Here is a 12556-nt window from a genome sequence, read left to right as displayed (position 1 = left end):
GAACATTTTTATGAGTAATTATTTTTAAATTACAGAGAATAATTAGTGGATCTAACTATAGTTAGGTTAGTGGATCTATATCAAATATTCAGAAAGGACTGAGATGCTTTATGTTGGGTTTAAGCTGAGCCCCTTGGAGTTAGTAAGAAAGCATATGAGTAATTTTTGGCAAAAATGAAAAGTAAAAAATTGAAATAAACTAAAAGCAGTTTTCTGCTGGGTGGTAGGAAATGAATGGGAAAGTCCATCGATGTAAGAATGGGCATTTCAGAGGTGAAGGTTGCCTGGCCGGTGTGGCTCAGTGGTTGAGCATCGACCCGTGCTCCAGGAGATCACCAGTTCGATTCCATGTCAGGGCACATGCCCAGGTTGTGGGCCCGATCCCCAGTTGGGGGCATGCAGGAGGTGACCAGTCAGTGTTCTCTCTCATCAATATTTCTATCTCTCTCTCCCTCTCCCTTCCTCTCTCTCTAAAATCAATAAAGGAAAAAAAAAAAAAAGCATAGGTGAAGGTTAACAGAGCACAGACCCAAAGGGGAGTATGTGTTCTCTCTATTTTATAGATAAGGAATACGAAACCCAAAGCAGTTAACTGTCTTGGCAAGGTCACAAGCTAGTCAGTGGCAAAGCCTAGATGAAAATGTACCTCTCTTGACTCGAAGTCTATTATTACTTTTTCCAGTATCCCATGTTACCCTGTGAATAACTATGAAGTTGAAGATTTCAATGACTATGGAGCCACACAGATAAGGAGCCACACAGGTAAGATTATATAAGAAAATAACAAAAATAGAGTTGCAAAACTAAAATAATAGGTTTGATTAATCTTTTCAGGTTGTAGTGTAGGAAACAACATCACTAGTCATCAAGCTTGGGAGATGTTATAGGAAGAAGGGTGCTTTGGACCTTTATTTGGTATTTAGCTTAGGAAACTATGTAAGAATCCAACTTTAAGGAAACCTTCAGGTGATATTTTTCACACACACACACACACACACACACAACTGGCAAAAGATGAAACAGTCCAATTAAGGAGCTTATCGGATAGAAGACTGTAGCACATTGTTAAACGATTATATTGCCCTTCTTATTGCTAAGAAGAGGGTGGGGATCTGTTAAAACTGTACAATAGACAAGGCACTACAAGAAATCCAGATAACAGCCAACAGAACTGGTTATAAAAAGATTAGAAGCACTTGAAGTTGACCAAACAGAAGGAGCAGATAACACACAACTGCAGGTTCTAAAAGGGTGAGCGAGGGAACTGGTGAACCTTAGGACTGCCCACACAGCATCAAGGAGAAGGCTGAGTAAGAATCTGACTCACTCAGGTGTCAACTGTCTAAAATATTTTGGTAAAAATATTTTCTAAACGAAGTTGGTCTGAGCGACTGGTTCTCAGTTTTGGACAGTCTTCTGAAATTGAGTCACAAACTTTCTTGATCAGTGTGAGAAAGAGCACTGCAGGGACCTATGATTCATGAAACTTGAGTGTAGTGTTCTAACAAAATGAAAAAAATAAAAATACAGATTTTGAGCATCTCTTATAACCAGGTACTCTGTTGGAGTCTAAATTCTAAGACCCTACCAGCTTAGGTGCTATCATCCCTATTGTATAGAAAGGATTGATTAACTTGGATGAGGCCATTCCATGAAGAGGTGATGGAGCAGGAATTATTTCTGGTTTTGTCTGATGCCTGTCTATTTCTCATACACCACAAAGTAGATTGATAGGAAGTGTTATAACTTGTAATTTTCTTCTCTGTCAAAGTTGGAGGTAAGGGACCAGGTTAGTTCATCCAGTGTTGGTTAATGTCTGCTTGAACATACAAGAAATGATATGCTACAAAATTTCTCAAGTTGTTTTTAAGAAAACTTAGAAAGAGGTTGCCTGACTGTAGACCCCAAATGTTGTACAGATAGCAATGGTTCCCTTGGCATCCAAACTCTAAATCCTGGCATTCAAAACCCTCTCCATTCTGCCTCCAATCTAGCAATTCTGCGTAAACAATTTTAGAGTGAAGTATATAAAATAAATAGAAAAGTACATAAAACATGTACAGACAGTTTAAGAAATGATCATTTATAAGAGTAGATCTTATATTCTAGGCACAGTACTCAGTACTTCCTTCCTATTATCATATTTGATCTTCATAAAAACTTAAGGTAACCTTATTTTATTAAAATTTTTTTCTTTGTTGATATTAGAGAGAGAGAGAGGAGGGAGAGAGAGAGAGAGAAAACATCAATGAGAGAGAACATTGACCAGCCACCTCCTGCATGCCACCCACTGGGGATCAGGCCTCCAACCTGGGCATGTGCCCTGACCGGGAATCGAACTGGTGACCTCCTGAGCACAGGTCGATGCTCAACCACTGAGCCACGCCGGCTAGACATGGTAACCTTATTTTATGAAAAACAAAGCAGGCTCTGTGGATAGGTGGGTGTGGGGGAGTTTAAGTAACTTGCTCAAAGTCTTACAGCCACACAGCTGGTAAGAGAGAAGAATTTGAATTTCCATCTGTCTTAAGATAGAGTTGTGTACTTCCTATTTGGCAAAGAATGTCCCTCCAATGCTGCTTAGGTAGGTCATCATCTTTTCCTTGCTCTATCACCACCCTTATTAGACTCAGCCTTAGCCATAGAGGCTGTTCATCATGATCCCAGGTGAAGAAAATGGTCATGGAGAAGAGATGGTAGGAAGCCAAGATTTATGCATGGGGTGGGGATGACCTTGTTTCTATTGCTTATTTGCTTTGGGGCAGGGGGGATTCTCCATAGTTGGAAACCACATATTGTTTGGTCCCTGATAGGGTTGACAGATAAGCTGCCAGTATAAGTATGTTCCAAATATTTCCAAATGGAACTAAAAATTATGCACTGTTGACATGAAATCCAAATCTAACTGTGTGCCTTGTGTTTTATATGCTAACTCTGGTAATCATAGTCTCTGAAGACAAAGGCTTCCTATTGCTTCCCAACACTGAAATAAAAAATAAATGAAAACAGCCAAAGCAAACACAGAACCAGAAGCAAAACAGTCCATGATCCCTAAATACATAGAGCAAAACTCTCCTCTCCTGCAGTTCTCCCTCACACTCTGGTACTTGGGGCATCACAGCTGAAGCAGGTACTTTTGGAAAAAGATTTGTATGAAATGGACGTTGGACTTCTAACCTATTATGTGAACTTGAGCAATACATTTAACCTCATGGAACCTAGTTTTCTCATTTGTAAAATTAAAACATTAGACAAGCCCTGGCCAGTTTGGCTCAGCGGTTAGAGCGTCGGCCTGCGGTCCAGAGAGACCCGGGTTCGGTTCCCGCTAAGGGCACGTACTTCGGTTGCAGTTTGTCCCCGGCCCTGGTTGGTCGTGCGGGTGGCAGCCACTCGATGTGTCCCTTCACGTCGATGTTTCTCACTCTCTTCCTCTCTTTCCCTTCTACTCTATCCTAACAAAAAAATGAAAAAATGTCCTCAAGTGAGGATAAAAAAAAATTAAAAAAAAAAAAAAAAAACATTAGACAAGATAACCTTTGAGGTTTTTCCAGTTCTAAAAATATTCTCATTTTCATAAAGAAAGTGAAAGAAAATCATAATTTGGTGAATATATATTCAATGCCTAGTATTGTAAAATATTTTAATATCATATCTTATTTAATTCTTAAAATAATTTAAAGAAGCAAATTATATTATCCTTGTCATCAACACATGGCTGCTTCTTAGTGGTAACCTTCTTTTTTCTCTAATCCCACTATGAAAAAAACCTAAGTATTTAGTTCCTTCATCTTTTTCACCCATCCCTGTAACCCCCACCCATCTGGCAAGCAACAAAAAGTTCTCAGTATCTATGAGTCTGTTTCTGTTCTGCTTGCTCATTTTGTTTGTAGATTCAATTGTTGATAGATATGTATTAATTGCCATTTTATTGTTCATATTTTTGTTCTACTCCTTCAAGAAGACCCTTCAACATTTCATATAATATTGGTTTGGTGGTGATGAACTCCTTTAGCTTTTTCTTATCTGGGAAACTCTTGAAATGTCCATCGATTCTAAATGATAGCTTTGCAGGATAGAGTTGTCTTGGTTGTAGGTCATTGCTTTTCATCACCTTGAATATCTCTTGCCGCTTCTTTCTGGCCTGCAAAGTTTCTTTTGAGAAATCAGCTGACAGTCTTATGGGAGTTCCTTTGTAGGTAACAAACTGCTTTTCTTTTGCTGCTTTTAAGATTCTCTTTTTGTATTTAACCTTTTGCATTTTGATGATGATGTGCCTTGGTGTGGTCCTTTTCGGGTTCATCTTGTTTGGGATTCTCTGTGCTTCCTGGACTTGTATGTCTGTTTCCTTCACCAAGTTAGGGAAGTTTTCTGTTATTATTGTTTCAAACAGGTTTTCAATTTATTGTTCTCTCTCTTCTCCTTCTGGCACCCCTATGATGTGAATGTTGGTATGCTTGAAGTTGTCCCAGAGGTTCCTTACACTTTCCTCCTTTTTTTGGATTCTCTTTTCTTTTTGCTATTCTGATTGGGTGTAGAAATGGGTTAAATTGCACAACACATTAATGATAAACAGGCAGCTGACTCATTTTGGTGAAGTGAGAAGTATCACTATCACACCAGATCCAATCTGGCAGCAGCTACCATCTTTTCTTTAAATTCTCAAGTTCCTTTCTTTAAAACCCTTACCAATCATATTGACTGCAGTCTGCTTTTTCACTGGGGTTGAACACATAAATAAGGTAGAATTCAGAGCAATTTCAAAGCATGGACAGGCTTTTTGAATTTGTCAAGTGTTCCCAATAACTGTCTTTCCAGCACTGACTGATGGTAGAAAGCTTTTGACTGAGTCTAACATCTGACTGACTTTAACAAAAGAGAAGCTCTTTCACTTCCATTGATAAGGGGAAGATTCAGGTAAAGGGGGAAGAACTGTGAATTTAACCAAATAGAAAATATACTCAATAACCTTATATTCTGCAATATGTCTCCATGTTGTACTGTGATCCTGACTTAGAGGCTACATTCAGGAAATAAAATCATGTAGTAAGAAGCCTTTTGAACCTGGCTTCCTTTGCTCAGCACAAGACTCTTGAGATTCACCTATACCATTGTGCATATCAGTACTTTGTTACTGAGTAATATTCTATTGCATGGATGTAGTACAATGTTTACTCATTCACCAGCTATTGGTCATGTGGGTTGTTTCTAGGTTTTGGTGACTAAGAATAAAGTTGTTATAAACATTTGCATATAGGTTTTTGTGAGAAGGTATCCTTTTGATTTTTCTTGGGTAAATTCCTAGAAGTGAAACCAGTACATTGTATGCTAAGTGTATGTTTAAATTTAAAGTTTAAGTGCTAAGCTCTTTCAAATGTGGTTGTGACATTTTACATTTCCACCAACAATGTATGAGAATTTCAGGTACTCCACAACCTCAACACTTGCTATTTAAAAATTTTAGCCACTCTGATGGGTAACAGTATTATATCTTGGTTTCAATCTGTATTTCTCCAATAGCTAATGATTTTCAGCATCTTTTTGTGTGCTTATTTGCCATATGTATATTATTAATGACTTGTCTATTCAAATCTTTTTTCTAATAGATGATTTGCTTTCTTATGAGTTTGGAGAGTTCTTTTGTATATCCTAGATGCAAGTCCTTTATCAGGTACGTAGTTTAAAACTATTTTTCCCAGTCTGTGTTTTGCTTTTATTTTTGTTTTCTTTACTAATTTGGGAGAGAAAGAGAGAGAGAGAGAGAGAAACATCGGTGAGAGAGAAAATAGACTGGCTGCCTCCTGCATGCCTCCCACTGGAGATTTGGCCCACAACCTGGGCATGTGCCCTAACTGGGAAATGAACTGTTGACCTCTTGGTGCATGGGTCGACGCTCAACCACTGGAGCCACACCAGCCGGACTTGTGTTTTGCTTTTTAATTTTCTTAACATCACCTTTCAAAGAACAGGTATTTTTAATTTAAAAGTCCAACTTAACAAATTTTTCTTTTATGGTTCATGATTCCTATGTCCTAAAAATTCTTTGCCTAACCCAAGGTAATGAAGATTTTCTCCTATTCTTTTTTTCTAGAAGTTTTATAGTTTTAGCACTTATGTTTAATATTACAGACCACTTTGAGTTAATTTTTGTATGTGGTGGCAAAGACCAAGGTTCATAAATTTTGCATATGGACATCCATTTTTCCAGTATCATTTACTGATATAACCTTGGCATGTTTATAAAAAATTAATCAGCTATATATGTGTGGATCTATTTTTGAGTCTCTTCTATGTTTATAATTATGTAAATACCACATAACCTTAATTATTGTACTTTTATACTAAGTTTTGAAATCAGATGGTGGACGACCTCCAACTTTCATTACCCTCTTTATAGAGTGATAAAATTTGGAAATACTGGGAGGGGATATTTTTTTCTCACATAAGTACTCTGAGCAGTTGTACATATCTTGGAAGCTTCTCTTTGCTGCTTGTAAAATTTTACATCATTTGCCACTAAAGCTTTAAGTATACCAAGTGTTCATTATAAGTTACTACTTTCATGTTCTCTTGGAAATGAACCCCTTAAATGATCCCTTCACGTCTAGGTCTCCAGCACCATGGGAGGCAAGTGGGCCGCCCTCCTGAACAGCTGTACTTTTCAGACTGTCAAGGTATCTTGTCCCCCCATGGTTTCCTGATGCTTGGAAGCCCCACCCCTCACTTCAGAGGCTTTGAAACCAGGTTGTTTAAATGCAGGTCGCATTTAAAATAGCAAAGAGCTCACTTTTAAGTCTTGGGAATTCCAGAGAAAGTAGAATCAGTTTCACCAATTCAGTCCATGGAAGTGAGCAATCAAAAACATTAGTTATGCAAACTATTATGTCACAAATCCAGAGGATTCATGCTGAACACACAGCCCTAGCCTTGTCTTTTGAATACAGGAACCCTCCCTCTATCACCAAAAGGGTTTCAGACAGGAACATTTCATTTGCTAGAGTATTTTCACAGTGAAGAAGTGTGTATTATACCACACTTACCATTCTATAACCATTTTCCTATCTGAATTTCTCCAAACTAGTGAGGGATTTGATTAACATGAGTGTAATAGTGAGTGACAGTTATCTTTTCATACTAGCAGCTCATTTGTTTAGCAATATTTTTGAAGAAATAGAACCAAGTACCAGTTTAAAACTAAACATTTTTTTTTCTAAAGTGAATTGTACACTTCCTTGTCTTCATAATGGAATATGCTGAACAAATTTAATCTTATCTGGTAACTCAGGGACTATTAAGGATATAGTGTTGTTTGCCTCTCTCATGAAATGGTCCTAAATTATTGTACTTTTTACTTTCTGTGTTCACTTAATAGCTTCTCTCTCCTCCTATCAGCATGCCCTTTTGCATTGAGATGATGAGATTACTGACCCGCTATATTAGAGAATGAGATAATTGAGCATGCTGGGATTAGGAGAAAAGTAATAGGATGTGAGTTCTGTGTAGGGCCCAAAGGCTTCTCCTATGAATTCATGATGTTTTTTTCATTAAACTTTATGTCATGTTTTGTCTCCTCAGTGACTCAGTGATTCTTGGCTTTGTAATATATAGTTAAAAGTGCTATAAATAACAAATTGTGTGTATATATGTATGGGGGAAGAGATGTGGTGTGTTGTCTATGTGCTAAATACGTGAGAACTAAATACATGGATATGTACATATAATATGTATTTTAAGATCCTCAAGAGCTTACCATGTCTGGTATAAACTAAGACCTCAAAAAATATGTGTTGAATAAATGAAAAAGTATGTAGACTTTGCATTTATGGATAAGAGATAGCTACAGCAACTTCAACATTTTCTAATTCCTGCTACAGTGTGGAAAATGTGTTGTGTCCACCCTGGTATGATGCCTCAATTTCTTTTGGAAGAGAAATACTGACACTGATAGCATTGTTATGACTACCGGCCATACCAGTTTTTGGGGCTAAACTTCCAGGCAACCAGCTTTGTGTAGAAAGGTTTTAGCTTTTCCACGCGCACTCACCCAGCTTAAACTCCTCTCTAGGGGCAACTTTAGTCTAATCTTCCTCAAAAATTAAAATATTGGCCACTTTCTAGTTAACAAAATGCTATCTAGAATATTGATATCAAAAGGCAGTTGCAACATCAAGGCTTTCTTACTACTAGTAGACTGAAGGGGAGTGCATTCGTTAGCTGCTAATGCTATTGAGAGTCAAGAAAATAAAGCAGAATGTAATAGTTTAGAAGCAATTAACTATATTACCCTACTAGAACCAACCAGCAAAACACAGTTGATCTGAGATTGGAGAAAGGGTCACTGGACCCAACATTCCACATATTTCGTCTGAGATAAATTAAAAAAAAAAAATAGGACTAACAAAATTGGACTGTCTGTGAAATAGATATTTGACAGTCTTGCTTAAAAATTGTTTTTATTAACTTTTTAAATTCTTTTTAAATGACGTTTGGAGTCTTCCTCCATGAAGGACCAGTTATTTCTAATGGTATCTGTCATATTTCTCTTTTTAATGCCTATTAGATTAGCTTTGCATTCCCATCCTCTTTTAAGTGATTCTAGTGTACACTGATACTTAAAATACTTAAGACTAAATTAGATCTCCAAATTGCTTGAAGCTGACTTTAATTTGGAGTGGACTTACTTTACCTACATTGACAAGTCATATCAGCAGCAAGTGAACCCTTAGATCATACTTTAACCCCTGATGTCAAGATTACAGTTAGGGAGAACACAAGAGAAGGCAGAATCTCATGAAAGACTCCAGAGCAAAACCTCTGAAGATCTCTTTGTGAACTCAGGGAGTCTGGTCTAGCAGTCAGTAGCCTAAGGCCGCATGTCCTTCTAATCAAGATAATCCTGAGGTTTTATCTGCTGGAGCTCAAATTCAAGATTAAGTACCCACCCTGTCAAGTACCCACCCACAAACAAGATGAATAGTTTACCTTATGATATGGAAATATCATGAATCTTTGTAGCACACATGAATCTTTGTAGATCTGTAACAGACTGGCTCACTGCAGAGACATAGCCCTTCTTTTAGTCTGTACAATGGACCCAAATTGTATTCATGCAGCATTCATTTTGTAGGGAAAGCTATTGTTACCAATGGTGGTCAAGGAGCTAATGGAGCTTAAACTATTAGTTGCTATTTTAAAAGATTTTTGTCTTAAAGAAGGCCCAGTATTATATAAGCCTCTGGCCCACAAGAACTGCCTTTGGCCAGATTACTAATGGGAAGTCTACCTGTGGATGATGATGGAAATGGGTGAGCAGAGGTCTTTTCTACCCCGCACACATCTAAACGTTATCCTTTGTTTCCTCTGCTTATCCAAGTTGGTTTTGTTTCTAATTCTATGTGTTGCCTCATAGTTTGCATGATGTGTTTGTCCAAAAACCATTTCCCTAGTTCAAATTCCCCTATGTCAAGCTGGTCTATCCACCTCAAATACTTCAGGGAAAGCCATGAATCCCTCCTTCAACAATGCAGCAGACGACAACCACTCAGGCATTCTGCACACATCTGGTCTGGTGCAGGTGGGCAAAAGTCAGCCTTGCGTGGCATTTGTTTGATGAGTTGTTAAACATGCCTATCTGTAAATCTCAAGTGCTTCTCATGCTTGGAGCTATGTGTACCTGTTGCACAAATTTGCAAGTATTTTTCACTCTAGTCAAATGTCCTTACACACATTATCAAGTGCATTGTTGGAAACATTTGTGTGTTTGAGTGTTATAGAATCTTCAATACTACAAGATTTCTGGGGTTAAACTGGGAAGACAAAAGTTTGAAAAGTTAGAGTCAATTATAAAAAATAAAAGCGAACATGTTCTTTTCTGACTTGCAAATACAGCTTTCTTTCATGATTTTAAAAAGCTGGGGGGTGGGGAGAGGGTGGGCACTGACAGCTGTACAGATATTTGAAAATGTATCACCTTGCCTGAATTAAGGGAATTTTAATTCTGTCAGGTTGGGTGTGCAGGCGCTGGTAAGATCCGTTCATGATCGCAATGCTGTGAAGTTGCTGGCAGTAGAAACACTTTCCTACCTGCCTGAGGGCCAGTTTCTGGATGGAGGAAAGGACTTGCTTCCACATTGCTTGGGCCCAGCACTCCTACCGCTGGCTTTTCAAGTGCAGCTGAATGGAACACACTGTGGGAAAACCACTATCCCATGCTAATTTTCAGAGCCACTAGAAATGAACAGAGTCTCTCTCCCTGCTCAGCAGGCTGGACAACAGCTTTCTTCTCACCAAGGCTATCATCGGTAAGGCCAACCACTTACAAATACAGACCTCTGGTTACAAACTATAGGATGTTTCTGGAAAGTTCTGAATATGCTCTGCAATTAAAGAGTCTGACTCTGCTGTCCCCCTGCTTAGACACAATACCCCTTGACTTCAGTGGATGTCCTGCATGAGGGAAGACTCTGGGATTTGCTTTTAAAGGAATTTAATCTGTTAAATTGTTAAAGCTGGGAACTAGCCACAGACCCATTGAATAGCTCCTTTTCTTTTTGGGCTCCTATGAAATAAGATGTCTATTACCCAAAGATGGGGCAGTGTTAAAATAAATAATTTTATACAAGGAAGAATGATTTTTTTTTCTTTATGTCAGCTTATTTAAAACTCTTTCTGTACCTCTGTGGAACACCCCAATGCTATTCTCTAAGAAAGATGAAGAATTAAGTTCCCTACCCTTCCCATCGTTTCTTCTTCTTAAAAATGTTCTCAGGCTTTCTTCCTGCCACTTTGCCTGGGATCATGACAGAGGTACGCAGATGAAGACTGATTTCAAAATAAGCATGTCAGTGCAAAGAAGTGAATAAAAGGAAAGAAGAATGGCGGCCTCAAAGAATGTGAAGGTTTTCAGAATTGATGTACCTCCTGTAAAAATCTTAACTGCTCAGAGAGTCTCAGTTTCATGGAATGCCTCTTTGGAATGATTTTTTTTTTTTTTTTTTTTCAGTGGCTGCAATACATAAAGGCCACTGAAACTTGCTGTTACCCTCCCCCTGCTTTTTATAACTCCTCAAGTTCGGGTCAGTTTTCATGCATCTAAGCCCGGGTGGCAACTCTGGTTTAAATGCCATTTCATGCCTGATAAAATTTCATTAGGCATTTTAACTTTTAATTTCTTTTATTGACTTATAGTGCAGATGGAGAGAAATGTTTAGAAAGGGAAAAAAAATTTAAACGGGGATTTACTGAAGTCATGTTTCAGTAAGGAAGGAAATACCATTGACTTTATTACAGCTGCCTAATGTTTTCCACAAACTGTAGAAATAATGCGTTGTATCTTGGTGACCTACAATAGCAGCTGACTGCTTGCACATGATGGAAATGCAATTTGGGTTTGCTAAAAATTAACTATTTAATGCCCTGGTGTCCATGTCTCACTGTAGCTTGTGTGCCTGGTTTGTTCTATATGCTCTTTGCAAGCTGCGGACAGTCTGTGCTACATGTCTGAATAAGAATGTGCAGTTCCCTGGTAAGTGGCAGGGGTCGGATAGGGAAAGGCCACACCAGATACCCATGTGTCTGTGCTTGCTGTCTCTATGTGGTCCTAAGAGCTGATGCAAAGATTTCTTCTGCCTTCCTCCTGTCTCCTTCACATACCCCCCTACTCCCCACCAGCCCACCCAGCCCAGACCCCTCCCTCTCTTCCTCCCTCCCTTAGCTGGGCCTTATCTGGTATGTTCAGTGATGTGATAAAACAAAAAGGGAAGTTTTTGAATGCACGAACACACCCTTTGGAGGGATTCCAGCTAGAGAAGAGTCCGTTAAGGAAAGCAAGAGCAGTGTAGGGAGGCCTAGGTGCCAGGACAGAGGAAAATGCAAGCTTAGGAGGAAAAAATAATAACATGCTAGAATGGCGGTGGTGGTTTCGAGAGGTCTGGAGGGTGGAGGGAGTTCAAAAAGGAACTTGCCTAATGAGGCCTCTCTGAAGATTTACTGCTATGGCTGCTGCTGAGAAGAGGATCCAGAGAAAAGATGTTCTGCCCTGACTAGCTTCACAGGAAGTCAGGCAGGGCTTGTATTCTCTGGCAGGCAGAGGAGAGAAGCTGCTCAGCCGGCAGCATCTAGGGACTTTCAGTTTAATTGTTTTTAAAGAGCCCCCTTCCAGAAAGCATTTGTGACCCCTATACATATAGTTCTCAAGGCAAACAGAGAAAACATTCTGGATGAAAGCCAGTTCCTAGTTTGTCCTAAGGATGACCACATCTATATCCGGGAGTACCATTTCCTCCCCTAAGTGCACCTCTCAAGCAGCTCAGGGCTCATCCTGCAGCCATCAGCTTCTTGGCTGAGAGGATGTGAGAGACCATCCACGGAGGTTGGAAGTGTCTCTCCTTTAACCAGTAGACGGGAGCCTGGCCTCTCCCCCAGTTCCTCCTGCAGGACCCAAAGCCCCTCTAACTTCCAGGCACTCGAGGTAGAACTCTGTAGTGCAAACACCACAGCAGCGAGCCTGCACTAAAATGGGGATGCTCTTTTGCTGCTGAAGGAGTCATGAGGGTGAAAT

The 12556-nt window shown here is 39.2% G+C and overlaps 1 long non-coding RNA gene across 1 annotated transcript; it reads left to right on the top strand.

Moving 5' to 3' along the window:
- The first annotated feature begins 635 nt into the window (after window positions 1–635).
- Window positions 636–10723, top strand: LOC118620058. The gene is made up of 3 exons (XR_004957362.1): window positions 636–762; window positions 5604–5668; window positions 10002–10723. It is a non-coding gene; the product is annotated as an uncharacterized LOC118620058 (long non-coding RNA).
- The last annotated feature ends 1833 nt before the right edge of the window (window positions 10724–12556 follow it).

This window comes from Molossus molossus, unplaced genomic scaffold, assembly GCF_014108415.1.
Source record: "Molossus molossus isolate mMolMol1 unplaced genomic scaffold, mMolMol1.p scaffold_m16_p_7, whole genome shotgun sequence".
NCBI classification, from domain to species: domain Eukaryota; kingdom Metazoa; phylum Chordata; class Mammalia; order Chiroptera; family Molossidae; genus Molossus; species Molossus molossus.
Note: the sequence above shows the minus strand (reverse complement) of the source record. Positions and strands in the feature narration are given on the sequence as shown.